The sequence below is a fragment of the Mustela putorius genome, unplaced genomic scaffold, assembly GCF_011764305.1.
Source record: "Mustela putorius furo isolate JIRA1106 unplaced genomic scaffold, ASM1176430v1.1 tig00000450_pilon_pilon_pilon, whole genome shotgun sequence".
In the NCBI taxonomy this organism is placed as follows: Eukaryota; Metazoa; Chordata; class Mammalia; order Carnivora; family Mustelidae; genus Mustela; species Mustela putorius.
Window position 1 is genome coordinate 2,270,409 of NW_025421385.1, and position 6,985 is coordinate 2,277,393.

Genomic DNA, 6,985 nt, shown 5'->3' on the forward strand with positions numbered 1-6,985 from the left:
CAGGGCCGAGACCTCGGTGTCTGCGTCTGAGGGACCCGGGCCTGTGAAACATGCCACGAGGGGACACCCCTGCGCAGGGAGGGGCTCGTTCCCAGGCCGCCGTCCGGGCCCCGTGGGTCGGCCCCGGCCTGCAAAGACGGGGCTCGGCATGGGCTGCGGCAGCCCCGCGGGGCGGGACGGGAGAGGCGCGGGGAAGAACCGCACGACGCGACGGTCCTTCATTCTCAAGGGCCTTGGGGCTGCGGCAGCCCCACACCTAACGTTCTTTCTCAGCCGGTCTGCGCGGCCTGACCGCTGGGAGGGCCCGTCCCCTGGGTAGTGGATCCTCCCTAGAAACTCAGGACGACAGCTTTTTCGGCCCTTTTTCCTGGACCGCTTCGTGCCGGGAACCAGAACATCTCCGCAGGCCGCGGAGCCGGGCCTCAGGCCCCGGAGGACCTGGGCTCCTCCGCGCAGGCCCCCGCCCTGCGCACCGTCCCGAGGGCCGCACCGTCCCGAGGGCCGCACCGTCCCAAGAGCCGCTGATCTGCGCCCTTTGTCACATCCTTTATAAACTGGCACACCGGAGTGTCCTGAGTTCTGCCAGCCGCTGCTCTAGCGCGTTCCTAGAACCTCCGAAGAGGTCCTGAAAACCCCCAGTCTGAATCCTGTGGGTCAGAAGCACAGGTAACAGCCTGGGCCTCGCCCGGGGAGACCCCAGTCTGCAGCGGGGGTGAGGCCGTCTGGGAGGCCTGAACCCTGGCCTGTGGGATCTGGGTAGACAGCGGCAGAACTGGCTTGGTTCTCAGACACCTCCCTGCCGACTGAGAGTGCCTTCGGGGTGTGCGTGTTGGGGGGGGGGCGGTGCTGTAGGAATTGGGTCCAGGAACTCAAAGAGGAGGGGTCCCTGGGGGACTTGGGAAGAACGGAATGGACTTTCCCCAAGACTGCTTATCCTTACAGGAGATGCACACTACTTCATTCCCAAATTAGTCTGACAATTCAAGCTTAGGTTAAATGATTCTTTAAAAAAATATATATATATATATATATATTCAGCATGCGTGTGCATGAGCACAGGGAGGGCGGCGGGAGAGGGAGCAAGACTCTCAGGGAGGTTCTCCACTCGGCCTGGGGACCGATGCGGGGCTCCATGTCATACCCCAGAGCTCATGACCCAGCTGAAAGCAAGAGCTGGATGCTTAACTGACGTAGTTAAATTATTCTTAAAAAATAGCCAGTAGGACAAAAGAAGCATTTGCTTAAAAAAAAAAAAATTTTGCCTTGCTATGATGATTCCTTTACCGTATTCTCGTGAATATACTCAATATTGACTTACAGATTTTACGGTTAAAACTAGGGCAAAAAACATCAAAACAAATGAAACGTTGCCATTCACAGCAGCGTGCAGGGAACGAGAGGCTATGATGTGCGAAATGGGTCCGAGAAGACAGTTATCGTATGATCTCCCGGACATGAGGCGTTTGAGAAACAAGACAGAGGGTCAGAGGGAAGAGAGGAAGAAATGAAACAAGACGCAACCAGAGAGGGAGACAAACCATAAGAGACTCTTCATCTCGGGAAACAAACCGAGGGCTGCTGAGGGTTGGTGGGATGTCTGAGTGCTGGGGGGCTGGGGGGCTGAGGGGCTGGGGCTGGACACGGGTCGGTGTGTGCCACGGTGGGCGCTGTGAACTGTGTAAGACTGATGACTCGCAGACCTGTACCCCCGACACAAATAATACATTATATGTTAATTAAAAAAAAAAACCTAGGGTAAAAAAAATCATCCTTCTTCGATCCTCACACCATGCTGGCAAAATCAGTAATCAAAGCACTCGATCAAAGCACAGATCCTGTCGGTCCTGCACATGGCAAGTGTCTCCCTGTGCCGTGCCTGACCCTCCGCAGCCTCCGCTGTCCCTCTGTTGAGCAGAGACGAGCACAGACCCCGCGTGCACCAGGCGCTTTGCTCAGCCGGGACAAGGTGTCCTGCCCTTGCGGAGCGCAGGACGGAGGCGTCTCCTGCCCGCAAGCTCTTCTGCGGGGGATGGTCCACGAACGGAGCCAAAGGAGGCAGAGCGCAGGACGCTCCCGTAACCTCCAGTCTCCCCAGGAAGGCGCCGTGTCACACGTGTGCATGTGCACACTCGCGGGGCTGGTAACTGGCCCTCAGCCACTCATCGGTTGAGGTTTCCAGCTCGGAGCTCGTGCAGGGAGCACTGGGCGTTCCGGCCGGGGGGGAGGGGTGTGGGGTGGGGGGAATTTGTGTCCTGGGATCCTCAGCACCTTGCTGGCTGCTCGCAAACACCCTTCCACTGCGCACGCGGCGCGGTGGCAACGGCCCTTTCCTGACGGAGAATTCCGCGCCACTGTCGCTACCGTCCTGTGACGGTCTCTGTCATGCCGTACTTCGAACGATTTCACCAGGAGTAGGAAATTTATAGAAATTTATATTCCTATAAATGCCGTGTTTTTAGTGATGGTTCATGTTCTAAGAAAGTAACTAGCACGGTTTTAAGAATTCATCAAGTGCTACTCAAATGCCTGCTTAGTTTTGTGAGGTCCGTGGAAACGGTGACTGGTTCCAGTTCCTCCCGAAGCCTAGAACGGAGGCGAGCACAGGGCAGTCTTCCAAGTTTCACTGTTGATGATAGTCTTTCGGGGTCTTTATGGATGTTTGTTGCCAGTTTCTGTTCTTACCCTGATAAGCGACAGTCATTTCTCTTAGGACAGAGATCAGTCATCACTAAAACTTCAGTAAATGACGGTGGTAGTAGTAAATCTGCATGCCGTCGGCCACTGGAAGAAAGGGACATGAGAGAACGTGTCTGGGAACGTTCCCGAGTCACTGAGCGCGCTGCGTTCCCCACACCCTCCCCGGCCCTCAAACCCCGATTCTGCGTCCACTTTCCCACTGCGCTCACGCCGCTTCCTTTAAAAGAAACTGTATGTGTTCGCCTTACGGATAGGAGCCTTCCTGTCTGTGTTTCTAAAAGAAACTCGAGTCTGTCCAATGGGGAGCGCTTTAGAAAAAGAATGAGGAATACATTTATTTTCCTTTAAAACTTTCTGGAGGGCGTGGTTACTCTTGCGAATTCCCACGGCCAACGCCGCATCTTGTGGACGATGGTGTGTTCGCGTCCGTTCGTGAAGGGCTGTAGGGTTAGCTTTATGAGAGCTGGAATAGATTTTGGAACAAGTATGCTTGGCTTGAGGCCACGTTCATTTAATTGAAATAAATCCCTGAGAATCGCTTAACTGGCGATGACCACAGAGGACGCCGGGTTAGGAGAGTGACGCTTCTGTCCCAGCGTCTCTGCCGACCCACCCGGAAGGCTGCGGAACGCCACGCGGGCTTTTTATTCACTTCTCTACTTTTCCACAGGACTGTGCTAACTTCTGGGAAGTATTATTCGTGGGCACAACGGAGGAGTGAGCTGAATAGATTTACGTAGATATTTTCTCATTTTTACTTCCTCCCATTATAGAGAGAGAGTGTGTGTGTGTGTGTGTGTGTGTGTGCGCGCGCACGTGTTCTCTCTTACCTCCGGTGTGAGATTCCTGTGACCGAACGAGAAAGTCTTCGCCGGAGCCGTGTGCATCCCTGAGTCAGACACTATCCGCGCTCGCTCGGCGACCCGGGGCCCCCCGCTGCCGATGGCCCAGAAATCACGGAGCCGGGTCATGTCGACCTTCCTCACCAGTGAGATAAAAAAGTCTGTTGGGAGAATTTTAGATAAAAACTCCTTCTTTAAAATTTCCTCCTAGCTCATAATTTACTTTTCATAATGAAGAGATGCTGTTTCCTTGGTATTTTAGCCTTTTTTTTTTCTTCCTTGTGAATAATTTTTTGGAAAAAAGCTGCTGTTCCATTTCCGAATGTCACGACTGTTTTGTTGGAAATGGGGCTTTGGGTATTTCCCATAAAAGGGGCTGACTTGGATTCCAGTTACATTTGGGGTCTTTCTGGGCAGACTGTGGAACGTTAGTATGTAAAGTGGTTTCTGGAAGCCTGTGAGTTACCAACTGAAATGATGTCCCCCGAGCCCTGGCTGGTCCCCATGAAGGAAGATGCATACAAGGGTGGTTGCTCCCCAGTTTTATTCGGGTCTCTGGTTCCTGATCATTGTGGAACTGTAACATTCTAGCGCTTTCTGGCTCACGGTTATAGTCTGTCCTCATCGCCCAGGGTACGTTTGCCTGGGCCGCCGTAACAAGGTACCACGAACTGGCTTTCACAACAGAAATGTCCCGCCTCGTGGACCTGGAGGCCGCAGGTCTGGGATCGGGCATCCCAGGGCCACGCTCCCTCTGAGGGAGCTGGGAAGGCCCCAGCTCCCTCCTGGCTCCCAGCGGCTCCCTGGCTTACAGCGGCAGAACTCACGTCTCCCACGGGGTTCTCCCTGTGTCCACGGTTCCCTTCTCTAGGGACGCCGGCTGCCGTGGATGAGGGCCCACTGCTCCGGTATGATCTCAACGAATTACAACACCGTGAACATGGGAACAGAAAACCCCACTACAGCGGAGTGGGGAGCTTGGGTGGGGGCGCTCCCTCGACCTGTGAGGCACACGGGTAGTCCATTGCAGACCCCACAGGAAGAGATCAACTAGACGGTACGTGGACCCGACCTTGCACGTGGACACGACCCTCCCGACTGGGGGAAGAGACACGTTCCTCAACCTGCATCAGCTCAGCCAAGAAGACGCCGCCAGACTTCCAACCCGCGGACTTTCCGGCTACGACCGCCTCCCCCTCACTCCGCTCCTGACAGAGCCTCCTGCCTCTCCTTTGTCCTCCAGACTCCCCTAAGGTTTGGCCACAGCTTGTCTGCCCCCGATGGCAATTCATCTCTTATTCCCCAATAAATCCGTCTTTGGCTGGTGAAATAACTGGTAGATTTATTTCTAAGGTTAACCCTAGAAAGACCCTATTTCCAAATAATGTCACACTCTTCGGTGCAAGGGGCTAGGACTTCAACGTGTGAATTTGGGGATGGGGACAGGGACATCACAGTTCAACCCATAATGATGGCTAACATGCCTTTTGTTAAAATTGAGTTGGTTTTGAGGATTTGGGAGGATTTCGTGACACTCTGGAGATTGGAAATACCAGGGCCGGTGATCACGCCCCTAGAAATGAATCATTCTCTTCATTTTACCAAATCCTTTGAACACATCAACTTGCAAAATGCACCAGCCTGAGCTAAACCACGGGGGTCAGTCAAACATGCCCATCACAACGCAGAAGACTCAGCATCTCGAGCACCAGAGCCCTCACGTTAGCGGGGGTCGCTGGCTGAGATCCCGACACACGCTTCTCCGCACTATTGTGGACGGCAGGAGCTTCAGACCAGTTGGGTCTTCGCGGCACAAGCAGGAGAGTCGGACTCCGGATCTCACTTCCGCGCCCCGGAGGTTTTAGCCTCCTTCGGTTACGGAGACCCAGAGGCCGGAGGGGCTCCGTCCCGCTCTCCTGGGGACACACCAAGTTCTGTTTTCATGTCCTCGAGAGAGTCATTTCTCCTGGAGGCCAGGTTTCAGGGAGCACGGCCCCTGTTCGCATCTCATTTTGAAAGAAAACTTGAGCTGCCTCTGTTTTGACCCAGAACTTTCCAGTTGGGTTCTTCTTTCCAGCTGGTCTCTTGGCTCAGGGGAAGACCCTGTGGGCCAAGCAGCTTCCGAGATGGGAACTGAACCGACCCCTGCAGCGTAAGGGTGGCCCCAGGCCAGCAAGACCTGCCTGCGACGGACTCCGCGGCAGCGGTCACCAACCGGCTCTGCCCTCCGGTGCGCACCTGGCCGCTATCGCCCTGCATTTTCCTTATATAAACCCAGAAATGTTTCCCACCTTTTGGGTATCGCCTTGGACCCTCGTTCACTGTCTTCCCGGCGCTGGCCTCACGGAAAAAATCCTTCCGTCTTTCACCACCACTGGCCCCTCGGCCTTTGGGTTTGGTCAGTGGGGAGTGGCCAGAGCGGGTCTGCACGGGACCCTCCGTCCCGGAGCTCGGGCACCCCTGCGTCCCTCCTCACTACAATTTCGCGGTGATCCCGCGGCCAGGGACACTCGAAGTCCCTCGCACTCCCTGTCGTCTGCGGGACGTGCTTCACCGAAGACCCATTTCAGCGAGTCGCCACCGCGGCCGTTTCTTCTCGGAAGGTGACGCCTGTGGGTGGGGTTCCTGGAAATCAGCGGTTGGAAGTGCTGCTCCTCTTGAAAACGTTATTCGAGGGGGGATGGGGACGGGGACCGGAGAGGGGGGTGGGGATATGGACATTGGGGAGGGTGTGTGCTAGATGAGTGCTGTGAAGTGTGTAAACCTGGCGGTTCACAGACCTGTACCCCTGGGGATAAAAAAATTGTATGTTTATTAAAATAAATAAATTAATTAATTAAAAAAAAGAAAACGTTATTCGAGGACTTTTCTTGGCATTTGATTGAACACTCTGACCCACCGCACGTGATTTCTTGAGTCCTTTATTTGAAGGTTTATCCTTTAAGGTACTCAGTAGAGCCGTCGTCTCCTTTCTGAAAAAACTGTCTTCCTGTCCTCTAACTGTTCATGCCTCTTAATGCCCTGTGAGCTTTCCACGTGGCTAATACTCCCCTGGGGCGATTATGTGTTTTTGAAAGTTGTCTTTTTTATTTTTATTTTTTGGTCTTGCATGTGGTCCATGTTCGTGGTCTTCTGTCGTCCGGGACACCGGGTGCCACATCTGGGTAGATTGTCCTCACGGAAGTGCCACAGGATTAAAAATGAGCGCAGAGGTCATAGCCTGGGGTGGGTGTTTTTACGTAATCATCTTGGTTGCTTCAGAAGACAACAGTGCAGAGTGATTAAGCCCGGGAATGTGTTTCCAGAGCTCCCAGATCACATGAGGCCCTTCTCCACAGCTCGTTCCCCGCTCCCGGCTCCTCTGCCTCACCTGTGCACCGGCTAAACGGGCTAAATGACTCTCAGTGCCTTTGTGAGGCCACACCTGCGAAGTCTGAGAAGGGACA